The sequence below is a fragment of the Tupaia chinensis genome, unplaced genomic scaffold, assembly GCF_000334495.1.
Source record: "Tupaia chinensis unplaced genomic scaffold, TupChi_1.0 Scaffold000513_1, whole genome shotgun sequence".
In the NCBI taxonomy this organism is placed as follows: domain Eukaryota; kingdom Metazoa; phylum Chordata; class Mammalia; order Scandentia; family Tupaiidae; genus Tupaia; species Tupaia belangeri.
This window is the reverse complement of record NW_006160026.1, coordinates 2,525,134-2,538,142: the sequence shown is the minus strand read 5'-3', so window position 1 is coordinate 2,538,142 and position 13,009 is coordinate 2,525,134. Positions and strand designations below refer to the sequence as shown.

The 13,009-nt window shown below is 43.1% G+C and overlaps 1 protein-coding gene across 9 annotated transcripts in view; it reads left to right on the top strand.

The window, feature by feature from the left end:
* Nucleotides 1–462: 462 nt before the first annotated feature.
* Nucleotides 463–13,009, top strand: part of CYRIB (CYFIP related Rac1 interactor B) — a 123,503-nt gene continuing 110,956 nt past the window's right edge. For 6 of the 9 annotated variants that reach the window (XM_006156693.3, XM_006156694.3, XM_027775013.1 and 3 more), the window contains exon 1: nucleotides 463–518. The gene's annotated coding sequence lies outside the window, so the exon portion shown is untranslated. The remainder of the gene's footprint in view (nucleotides 519–13,009) is intronic. The other 3 variants (XM_027775012.1, XM_027775011.1, XM_027775015.1) reach the window with 3 other exon arrangements.

The following is a 13,009-nucleotide window of genomic DNA, read 5'->3' as shown; positions in this document are numbered from 1 at the left end:
ATTTAGAACATACAAGGACATCTTGAGCATTAAATGAGAAAACTGTGAAACAACTCTGTAAATATAATGGTCTGCACAAATGCTCTTTGGAGTTATCCCCAGATTGTATCTCAGTATTGGAAAAAAATAGGGGACCAGCAGTTAGTGTAATGGCTATGTTGCTGGACACTCATGTAGTTGACTGTGGTTCGCGTCCTGGACCTGGTGGCTCGAAACTCACGCCGGGCGCATGTGCGTGCATGCCCAGGATCCTGAGAGGAGAAGGGATTGCGGAGTGGCCATCCCCCCTGGGGGGTGATTTCTCGCTTTCTGTTTCTCTGTCTCTCTCTGTCTGGTGAGCGCATGCGCCCTGTAGCAAAAACCTCTTCCCCTCCCCCAAAAAATAGTAGTGAGCAATTTACTAGGGTTTTTAGTGTGCAGAGGACCATTATAAGGTGTTTAATCCTTGCTCTAACTCTTTTACAGGAGAAGAAACCGAGGCCTGGAGTTTGAAGAATTCATTCAAGGTTTCCAAGCCGGTGAGTAATAGGGCTGGGATTTGACCATGGCCGTCAGGCTCCAGAGTCTATTCTCTCAACCACCTCATCTGAGGAAAAATGACACTGGATGACAGTGAGCACACAGACTTCAGTTCAATAAAAATACGACCTTTCCACCTCTGAAGAAGTCCGAATACATATACATTCTTCCATTCACTTCATGAAAATTTACTGAGCACCTACAAGATTATCAGGTTAAGTCATCTAAATAAGAACTCTTAATTTTGGAGAAAAGAAGGTACTTCCAACCTCCCATGATCACCAGTAATGATAATAGCAAATATTTGTTGAATAATTAATAGATGCAAACCATGTACCAAGAGGTTTACTTGAATTAACTTGGTTAAGCTTAAAAACAGCCATATGAAGTTGAGTTTCAAAGAAGAGAAGTAACTCAGCCAGGTCATTCCATTAGTAAAGGCCAGAGTCAACATTCACATCTACATATTCTAGCTTAAATGCCAGTGCTCTTTTGTTTATTTACTCTTCCAGAAGTGAGAGACAGAGAGAGAGAGAGAGAAAAATAAAAAAGAGAGATAGCACCCCCAACAGCACACCAACACTGCGGTCACCCCAATTCACCAGCCTAAACCGTGGGCGCATACGTGGCCAGTGTTCTCAGGGAGGTCTACAGTCCTGAACCAAGAACCTTCCTTTGTGGGTCAGTCTTACAGAGAATTATGTTTTACTGCTAGGCTACTCTCCCACTCTAGAAAACCAATGCTCGTAACCACTGTAATCTTGTCACTCCTGCAGGACCCCTCATGGAAAAACCATCGTCTTTGAGGGTGGTTGCCTCTACTGCCCACAATGCACTTCATTTTTCTGCTTTTTCTTTTCCTTGGCTTCCTGATCTCTTTACTACCCTGCAGGTGACTGGCCAGCCTCTGGAGAGACTTAGCCATACAATGGGGGCCTTTGGCAGAATGTCCCTATGCAGAGGTATCTCCTCAAGCGTGCTTTTAGCTTTTATTTTAAACAAGTTATTAATATGATTTACTTATTGCAAAATGTACAAATCTTAATCATACAGCTTGATGGATTAATAGGCAATGCCCATTTAACTACCACTCAAATCAGGATATATAATATGTCCATCATTCCAAAAGGTTCCCTCATACCCCTGTGCAGTTAATATCGCCCCAGAGAGATAACCACTGTCCTGGCTTCTATTACCATAGGTTTATGCTTCTTATCAGTTCCAAATTTACTTATGGTCTTCAGAAAGTTCATGAAAAATGTGTATTATGAAAAAGCTGCATGGATTTCAAAATTTTTGCACCAAAATAAGCTTGCATTTTAATTCCATTTTTCGTCAAACTTTCCGAAGTCCTTTCATGCTTACTCAACAAAAAACAAAGTAGAGATAAAAGAACTCTTTAGGACCAGCAGGTGGCCTGGTCGCTGGAGGGTGGGATTCCCATATAGTCAACTGTAGTTCAAGTCCCACACCCGACAGCTTGAAAATCACAACAAATAGATAAATAGATGAATAATTATTTTTTTTAAAAAAAGAGAGCATTTTAAATAGTGTGATGATCCTGTTATTTCCACCCAGTGGATTTCTCGGAGTAGGAATGCAACTCTTCGTTCCCATGACTTTTTAGAGTGTGATCATTGAATATTTCTAATGTGTATATATTTTAATTACCATATGATACAACCCCTAAATCCAAGTTAGGTATTTCATCTGGTGCTTAACTTAGAAACCAAATTTGGTATTGAAGGGAAACTGGGTGTGTTGGACCTCATGAGAAATAGTTTGTCAGTCTTTTTTTTTTTTTGAGAGAGGTTTTTGCTATAGGGCATGTGTGCTCACAGACAGAGAGAGACGGAGAGACAGAAAGTGAGAAATCACCCCCCAGTGGGACTGGCCACGCTGCAATCCCTTCTCCTGTATTCTCCTCTCGGGATCTTGGGCATGCACGCACACGCGCCGGCATGAGTTTTAAGCCACCGGGTCCGGGACTCTAACCGCAATCAACTATATGGGAGTCCAGCAACATAGCCATTACACTAACTGCTGGTCCCATAGTTTGTCAGTCTTTAGTGTGAGATGTGACTGTGGGTTTTTTCACAGAAAAACTTGATTCCTTTCAATTTTCTTATTACACATTGACTTTAGATGCTAACCCATGAGCAAAATGCACTTTAAATATGGACAGAACTGAAGCATAGGTGAATGGTTATATTATATTTGGTGACCTGTAATACTTCTGGCAATGTGGTAGATGAAGCTGATTCTTTGAGTCTGTCCTGGGACTAATGCAGTGTTGACTGAAATGTAAAAATTATATCTAGTGGAGCTGAAAAGAAAGGGAAATGCACAAGTGTTAACAATGAGAAAGGAACTTAAGCTAAATGGTTGCACAGAGCTGAAGTCATCCCCATTCTTGGGGCTTTTACACCCAAGTATAGACCCTTGGGTCTGGGTCTAAGGTTTTGATGCCACAGTGGGTATAGAAATGAATTCTACTCAAGGTAGAATTGAGTGCCTTGGAGCCTTTAAAATCTGTCTTCTTCATGAACAGAGGCTAGAAAAACTCTACTGCCAAGATAAATAGAGTAGGAAAAAAAATACTAGGAAGAAATGAAGAACTTTGAACTGACCATTTGTAGTTGTAAAATTAGGTGTGAAGCCCTTCATCTAGAAAGAATAACATAAAAAAAGATCTATTCCATGGATATCCCTACTGTAGCATATATAAAATCACTCCTTAGGGATATACACACACACACATACACACACACACACACACACACACATATATATATATATATATATATCCCTAAAGTTAAATTACACACACTCACATATATAAAATTTATATTAAATTGTGTGTGTATGTGTGTGTGTGTGTGCCACCTGCCGGCCCCTCCGTAGGGATATTTTAACAATCTATACCTAACAGGACTTCACATCAAGAACTACCTTCTATGAAGACAAATTTGCAATTAAAAATGAAACTATTCAGGAAACAAACCCCTCCAAGTTGGAAGTAATAGAAGCATGTAAAAGAGAACATAAGCCATATATTTAAAATGATTAAGAACTAAAGATAATCTCAGAAATGTAAAGAAAGATGAAAAAGGATAGGTTGATTTTAAAAGCAGCCAAATTAATAGGAAAAAATAATCATTAAAATTAAAACTCAGCAAAAGGATTAAATGATAAATTCAACACTGCTGAAGAGAGAAGTAATGAACTTTAAGACAATAGTAACAGTTAACATTTCTTAAATACATAGTAGGTGCCAAACACCATTCTTTGTACTTTATTTTGATTAACTCACTTAGTTCTCTGAACAAAATTATAAGGATGTTTTTTAGATGAGGAAACTAAGGGAAAGCAGCTTATTCCATCTGCCCAAGTTCACACAGCTGGTAAGTGATAGAGCTGGGATTTGACTATAAGCTGCTGTCTAGTACGGCCTAGAGTCTGTGTTTACAATTGCTGCACTATGGGAAATTATCAAGAATAAGTACAAACAACAAAGAGATGGAACTATGAAAGAATGGCAAAGAGGCATAGTGAGTAATACTCATGAGTGTAGGGGGACTAAGAGAGAGGTGATATTAGAAGACATAAAGATTAAATGCCCTTTCAGATCTCTAGCTTTGAGGTTCCAAGACTTTGTGACCAGGTTGAGTGTCAGAAATACTCAAAGAAAGGTGACAATTTCCACCATAGTATACATTGATGTGCTGGTAAATCTTTATGGCAGTATCTCTGGAGAAAGAAAAAAAGCCCTGAATTGTAGCATTCGCTGCTTCCTATGGTGTAAATTCTTCCACCATCACCAGTTTGAAGCTACCACCATGATGTTCCTGAAGACAGAGTTGGGAAGAGATGAGCTCATTCAGTTTCTTAGGCTAATATGAGCTGGCTCCTGCACACTGCTGGCTCCGACAGTCATTATGTTTTAAACTCTGACCTTAGGGTGGTGCATCCAAGGGAGGGATTATTAGAAAGTGGTAATGGCATGTGTCATATCGCAGGGGCAAGAAGAAAGAAAGGGACAAGAGTGGAGCTCTGCCCTTCTTACCTCCCTTGTGTTTAAAAACAAAATACACTCACCCTTTTTGTGAACATGGGTAGAGAAACTGGTGTACTCGCAGAAGTGTGACTGACTAGCCCCATTTGTTAGAGTTAGGGTGTTTTGTTTGCCTTCCATTTCTCTTATCCATGTTGTCTAATGAGCTATTTTCCTTTCCTGATCAAGCTGGCCTCAGAGAGATTCTAGAAACCCTGGGGCAGATGTGCTTTAAGCCCAGGTCAACTCCTTTGAATGTCTTTCAAAAGCCCTGACTTGCTTTAAGTGGGGACATTTGGGGTAGCAGCAGAAGACAGAATAAGAGGCTTAGCAGATGATCTGGAGTTGAAGCTGTGAATGCATTGGGGTCACTATCCACCTAGCCCTCTCCCACACTCACTCATCACATTAAAGAGAGTGAAAATTAGTACAATCTCTTTGAAAGGCAGTGTGGCACTATCAACATTTTAAATGCACATACCTTCTGACCCTTTGATCCACTTGAAGGATTTTATCTCATAATTCCTCTCATTCCTGTAGCTACACATGTATGTGAAGAAGCGTGTAATGTGTTGTTACAGCATTGTTTGTAAGAGCAAGATCCTGAAGCAACTTAAATGCGTGTCAATAAGGAATTGATTGACTATGCTTCTTTACAGTGGAATGTTGTGCTGTTTCATAAAATAATTGTAGACTATACATGCCAGAAGGATGATTTCTAGAATACATTCTTAAGTTTAAACAAATACATAAAAGTCTATGTGGTTTGCTGTCATGTGTGAGAAGACGAAGAGGGGGTGTAAGTGCATACACCCACATACATACCCATGCTTCATTATGCTTAGATTGTTGCTGGGAGGGCACCAAAAAAATAAATGTCTGGGGGAACACTGTATACCTCTCAGAGAAGCCTAGGGGATTGTGGGTCTAGAGTCGATGAAAATATCCTACTGTATGTTCCTTTATATTTTAAAAGAAAACATTTTAATTGCCAGAGAGTATATGTATTGCCAGAGAGACAGAAAGAGAAAGAGGGAGAGAGCACTCACCAGTGGAGCATCGCACCGCAATCCCTTCTCCTGCATTTTGCCATCCCATCTGGACTTGGGGAATACGTGCACACATGCCCAGCCTTGCTCTCAAGCTGCAGCACCCAGGATCTGAGTTGCAGTAGGCTTTGTGGGATTTGATTCTCTTAACTAGTAGGCTATGGTTGCCAGCCCCAAAATAATTTTTTTTGAAAGAGACTTTTGCTATAGGATGCATGTGTTCACCAGAGAAAAAGAGAGAGAGAGAGAGAAAGAGGGAGAGAGAAAGAGAGAGAGAGAGAGAAATAACTCCTCAGGAGGATGGCCATGCTGCAATCCCCTCCTCTCCATTCTCCTTTCGGGATTCTGGGCACGTATGCACATGTTCCCAGTGTGAGTTTCCAAATTACTGGGTCTGGGACTCGAACGATGGTCAGCCACATGGGAGTCCAGCTCCTTAACCACTGTGCCACCTGCTTGCCTCCCCCAAATTTTTTAATAATAATCAAATACTACTTTTTCTATTAAAAATAAACTAGTTTGATGCAAAGTGGATAAATATAGAAGACTTAATGCTTAGCAAAACAAGCCAGACTATGAAAGACAGACTTTGTATGTCCCCACTCAGTATATACTGGTTTTCTGTGCTCTGTAGCAGAAACAGAATGTTTGGAGGGTATAGCAGTAGAGAGGGCAATGGTAGGCACTAGAGAAGTAAGGACAGGAGTAATACAGGGTGGGTGATAGAGGGATGGAGGGGAACAGGAGAAGAAGAGAGTACATTTAATTGACAAGAACATGAAAAGCTATTTGCTACTGATAATGTACCCAGTACTGTGTTTATCATGACCGATATGCATGGTATTTGTACTGGAAAAAGCAATGTCATACACGGTAAAGATAAATGTGATTAAATGTAAAATAAAATGAAATGAAAATTTAAAAAGTAAAATAAAAATTTGTTTTAAAAAGAATGGTTTAGAGTACAACAGAAAAAAAAATAGTTTCAGAAAGCGTTGCTTTGGGAGCCTTTGATGTGAAAGTTCCTGCCATTGTTAGAGGGAGTTAGCAGGTCTCTTTGGTTGGGTTGCTAATCCCCAAAGGGAAACCGACATTTGTGGAGCATGACCCAGATGCCAGGCACTCACCTGTGTGATCTGGCTTACTTCTCGCACATCCATAACACAGTCGGTCTCTCCGTGGCCTCACTGGGCCTGGACCATAGAGCCGCCCAGTAAACATGTGATAAATGATAACCCCGTTTGCAGGGAGAGAGAAGGTAAAATAGTTATGCCAAGTCCTGTAGTATGCAAATAGAGGAACTGAAATTCAGCAGCCAGCTTGAAGGCATTTTAGAAATAGAAGTAACCCCGCTGCCTCCTAGAAACCAAGTGACCTGGAAGGCGTCTCAGGCCGATCTCCTTCCTGCCACGAATCCAATCCCTGCCGCTTGAGAGCACATGGAAGTATTCTGTCGGGATTCATTTTTCCAACTATAAAGTTCTTTGCTTTGGGAAGTTGGAGCTGTGTTTCTGGTTCGAATGAATCACTGATGCATTCAGAGACAACAGAGGCAGGAAGAATTTGTCCTGCAGTGTCCTCCTTTCTCGACTTACTTTATCTTCACGACTGTCCTGTTGAGGATGCATCATGACAGGTCTCTGAGACACTAGCTTCTGTTCACTTAAAAAGAGCGACCTTTAGGGCTTTCTTAGCAAAATAGATGTTCCCAGAGGTGCTTTTATTGTTGTTATTGTTGTTTTCTGCAATCAGCCACATTTCTATCCCATTGCAAAATGTTCTACAGAGCCAGAGGCTTTCTCCCTTCCCTCTCCCTTGCTGTTATTTGGAAATAAATTCAGTAAGTGGGTTATTCATCCTGAAAGGGCTGTTGTGATGCTGTGGTGATTTGATCACCAGTAATCCAAATGGGCAAGGAAAGTGGAAGGGAAACTTAAGCTTATAGATTCAAAAATCACAAAAACCGACCTAGGTATTATGTAGGACCGTGACCTCATCTGTAACATTCAGATGAAATTGTTTCAAGTGAGGGTTGTTTGATCTTGGCACTTGGCTGGTCTCTGGACAGGGTATCTAGTGGGCCCCTTTGGGGAGTGCTCTTAAGCACTTTCGGTGTCACTGCTTCTACGTGGATTATGGGTCTTCTGGGTTGTGGGTGGATTGTGGGTCGTGGTGGTGGTTTTAGTTTACTGGAAGAAGAATGTGAATAAGAGGTGTTATCTGACTCCCCCAAATGGTAATTCTACCTTCACTGCCTGAGGAGAGGCAGAGAGTAGGTTTAAATGCTGTTACTGTGTGAGACTGTCCCTGAGTTCCCTTTCTTGTGCTCCTATTGCACTGTTTAGTGTTTAATTAAAGCACTTACCTTATTGGCTTTAAAAAATTGGAGGTGTTTGGGAACCAGCATTTAGCGTAATGGCTATGTCGCTGGACTCCCACGTAGTCGACCGCGGTTCGCGTCCTGGAGCCGGTGGCTTAAAACTCATGCCGGGCGCGTGTGCGTGCGTGCCCAAGATCCCGAGAGGAGAATGGAGGAGAAGAGATTGCGGCGTGACCATCCCCCCTGGGGGGTGATTTCTCGCTTTCTGTCTCTATGTCTCTCTCTGTCTGGCGAGCGCACGTGCCCTATAGCGGGGAAAAAAAAATGGAGGTGTTTATAGCTATCTCCACATCAGACTGCCATGCCTGGAGGGGTGGTGTGGACCCTCCTCTTCCATCCAGGGGAGTCAGTACACAGCAGCTGTCACAGCACTTTGAATTTCGTTAGGGTTATTTCCCCGTGAAACAGAACCCTAACTCGAACTGGCTCCTGCAGATGCAATCTGTTGGTTTATGTCATTGAAAAATCCATGGATGGAATTTAAGGCATGGAGAAGACAAGCTTTAAACACTGTTGCCAAGGCTTACAGTTTTTCACCAACTCTCAGTGTGCTGTCTACTTTTTCTTTTCAGATTGCGTGCAGGGGGCCAAAAAGACCACTTTCCTCTTAGTTCAACAGGTCTTAGAAACTAGCCTTGGATTGCTTTTTTGGGGGGGGTCACATGCACATCCTTGAACCGATATCTGAGGCCAGGTGAATACGAGCTCTGATTGGCCACCCTGGATCAAATGCCCCCTGAAAAAGCAGGGTGGAGTCTGTACCTTCAGGGACTCGGAACTGAGTCTGAGCAAAGGCTTTTGTTCCCCAAGGAAGCCTGGGAACCATTTGTGAATGGTGGGTAGGCAAAAGCAAAGAATGTCCAATATAGTAGGTTTTAATCAGTGTTTACTCAGTGAATGAATCAACAGATGAATGAGCAATCAGAGCACACTGCTGATTCTGTGAGCTGATGATACAATACCAGGAGTGGGGTTTTAACAGATGGAGCCTTTGCAGAGAGGAGGGAAAAAAAGAGGGCTCTAAAATTAAGTCATATAAGGATGGCATTAAATTAGCTGAAATTTTTAACAAGAAACGGAAGACGAGAGAGACATACCATAGCTATCTCTAAATGTCCAAAGGACATTCATAGAGAAGAAATATTTGTTGGGTTCCTCTTTTATGTCATAGTTGCTAGACTAGATATTTTAATTGATATCACCAAATTTTTATTTTCATTAGATGACCAATGATGTCGATTATAAAAAATCCAAAAAATACACACAAAGAATCTAAGTTGTCCTAATAATCTTACCACCTAGGGCTAATTGCTGCTAGGACTTTGGGGTACAGCCTTTCAGTCCTTTCTCTTTATGGTTGTATTGTTTTTAAAGACTTATTCATTTAGTTTTATAAATTTATTATTATTGGGACCAGCAGTTGGTGTAATGGCTATGTTACTGGACTCCCACGTAGTTGACTGCAGTTCGAGTCCTGGACCCAGTGGCTTGAACTCACGCCGGGCATGTGTGCGTGAGTGCCCAAGATCACAAGAGGAGAATGGAGGAGAAGGATTGCAGAGTGGCCATCCCCCCTGAGGGGTGATTTCTCATTTTCTGTCTCTTTGTCTCTGTCTATCTTTCTGGTGAGCGCAAACACCCTATAGCAAAAAGCAAAGAAAAAAAAATATTATTATTATTATTCTTCAACTTGACCAGAAAGAGAGAGAGAGAGAGCAAGCCACCACGACTCGAACCATGGTCGGCTAGGTAGAAGTCCAGCACCCTAACTGCCATGCCATATCCATGGGTATTTTTTGTTAATTCTTCTTTAATTTTGATAATTGTGTTTTTAGAAAAACTGTGTCTCAGAGAGTTGAAGAACTGGCCCAAGGGTCTAGTCTTAGGTATGGATGAAGCCAGAATTCAGTTCAGGTCTGCCAGTCTTAGAAGTGCCGTCTCCTTCCTGGATCTTTAATTTAGCTAATAATATACTAAATAATATGGTTTGCTGTTGTTCTGTTTTGAGAATCTCAATTTTATTACTATTTGTTTCTTCACTTATTTATCTTTTTTCACGTACCCAGGAAATATTCCACTGGGTGCCGCCTGGGTGCTGGAGGTAGACCAGTAGAGGAGGCAACACCCTGCCCTCCTGCAGCTTACAGTCTAGCAGAGCCCCACATCATTTCTCTCTATATACAGATTTTTTTTTTGTTCTGTTTTTGTTTTTCATTGGCAGAGGGTGTGTGCACTTGTTGGAGAGAAACGAGAAACACAGAGAGGGAGAAAACACTCCCAGTGGTGCGGGTCTCCTCTGTTATTTCACTGTGCCAGGATGCACGTGCATGCACACCTGCCTGGCGTGCTTTCCAAACTGCTGGAGCCAGAAATTGAACTGTGGTCAACCACATGGGGTCTGGTTCCCTTAACCAAATGATGGAGCCAGCCCTTCGCATCACTTCTAAATGGCACTCATTTGGATGTCTTCTGAGTTCACGTCTCCTTCAGTTCAGACGCTTTTAGGGGTGTGCGGATCTGTGATATTGTTGGTTGCGATAGTCCTGTATTCTGTGAGGAGGCAGCACGTCCAAGCCCTCTGTCTGGGATGCTGCTTCTAGAGAGAATGGGTGCATGCTGAGAGATGGGTGCCCTGTAGGGTGGGCCCTCCCAGTTCTCACTCTCCCAGGGCTGACACCACTGGGTGATCCAGGATATGGGGCATGCCTCACCACTGTGCACACACGATGGCCCTGTTTTCTGAACCCTGGAGCAGAACTCAGGGAGTGAAGCAGGGTTCGCTGAAGAGGAGAATGAGTATTTTTATTGAGTTTGGCTTCCCCCAGTGCCTTGACATGGCTTCCCTTGTCCAGGAAGGCAGGGGCTATCATTCCCATTTTGTAGAAGAGGAAACCGAGACTTTGTTGGAGCCATGACTTGGTCTGGGCTATGTGAGGGCCCCTAGTCTTTGGGACTTTCTCTTGATGTGCCTTTGATCCAGAGGTGTCTGGGGAGTGGGGCTTTAAAAGCTTCTGGAACTCTAGGTAAGTTTCATTCCATTTATTTTAAAAAGTATTTATGCAGGGCCTGTATGAAGAACCTCTGTTAGGCCCTGGGATCCAGGCTGGTGAGGGTCCTGCTCTCGGAATTTGAAGTCTGAGTTAAACACTGGAAGAGCAGTGATGTTTCTGCACAGCCCTGTCATTCAGTGATTTATTCAGCCACACACTAGGAGGTATCAGTTAGGATGCTTTGAGTTACAAGTGACAGAAGTCCTAGTTCAAATGGGATAATTGATAGAAACTGCTAAGCGGTTCCCATAACCGAAATGTAGGAAGTATGTAGGTGTCAGGTACACTTTGATCAGGGCCCTGTCTTCATTTTTGAGTTATTCTTTCTCCTCTGCACTTTTTTTTTTTGAGAGAGATATTTTTTTGCTATAGGATGCATATGCTTGCCAGAGACAAGCGAGAAATTCCCCCCCCACCAGGAGGGCTGGGGCACACACACCCACACACCCACATGCCCCAATCCCTTCTCCTCCATTTTCCTCTTGGGATTTTGGGCATGCATACACAGGTACCTGCTGTGAGTTTCAAGCCACCAGGGTTGGGGGGGCAGCGTCCAGGATTTGAACCACAGTTGACTACGTGGGATCCAGCGACATGACCATTATGCCATTTGCTGGTCCCTCCAGCAGGTTTTTCAAGGTACCAGGGTCTGGATTCAGACTACATAGTCAGCCACGTGGGATCTGTCTCCCTTAACCACCGGGCTACAGGGCCAACCCTCAGCTCTGCGCTCCATCCATTGGCTTTGCTCTAAGGGTGACTATTTGCATGGTACTGAAAGGAGAGAATTTCTGAGCTTCCCTCGGACTAGATCATCACAGAACATGCATCTATCTTCCACCAGTTGTGGCAAAGACATGGGATATCAGTGGTTGGCTTCGACCCTTCAGGGCCCATCCGCGGAGGTCCGCAGGAGTGAAGATGGATGGGAGTGAAGTGAGATGTATGTTGACAAGGAAAGCGGCAGTGACCATCAGCAGGGGCAGTGCGCTAGATGGGCATATGTGCATGAGTGAGGCATTCTCTCTTCTGTCTCTCCCTCTCCCTCTCCCTCTCTCTCCCTCTCCCTCTCCCTCTCTCCCTCTCTCTCTCTTTAATTTGCTATAGGGTGCTTGTGCTTGCTGGAGACAGAGAGAGGGAAAGTGAGAAAGCACACCCCCCTCCCGGCCCTCCTCCCCAGGGATGACCATGCTTTCATTCCTTTTCTTCCATTCTTTCCTGAGGATTTGGGGCACATATGCACACACATGGGCCGGCCTGTTTTCCAAATCGCTGAGTGCAAGACCCAGTGAACCACACTGTCAGCATGTAGGATCCAGCTGCCTTACCTGCCACGCCACCTGGCTGGTGCACAACAAAGTCCCTTTTCTAGTGAGCTTCCAGAGGAAGAGTATCTGCATGAACTCGGTACTTTTCTCAGTTCTGATGATAGCCCTGACAGGTAGGTAATTCTTTCCATTTCACAGATGAGAAGACAAGTTCAAAGAGGTTAATTGCTTGCCCGCAGTCACACGCCTAGGAAGCGAGGGTGGCTGTGGCTGTGGACCCCACTCTAGTTTCTCTCCTCTCTTGTGAGAGTTGTAGAGAAAAATAGATTGTTAACGGAGACCCTAAAACGTGTGTTTAATGGCTCTTCTCCAGTAAGTAGGGCCTAGGGAGTAGTTATGGCTTTTCATTTTAAGCTCTTATTAGAGCAATCTTGCCTGCTTTTTTCTTTTTTCTTTAACCAACTCTAGATGGGAGGACAACTTCTCTCCCAGATTTGGGTAAGCAACAGATAATTGAATGAGCTTCTGAGAAAAGCAGAACTATTGTCAACCAACAATGCCTCAGAAGAGAGGTTACATCAGATCATTTTACCAAAATGGTTTCTCTCTCCTTTTGACTTTTCTGCCTGAAGCTGCCATTCCACTTTAAAGTCATAACGTAGCTCTTATGTAATCATATACCCTGCCTC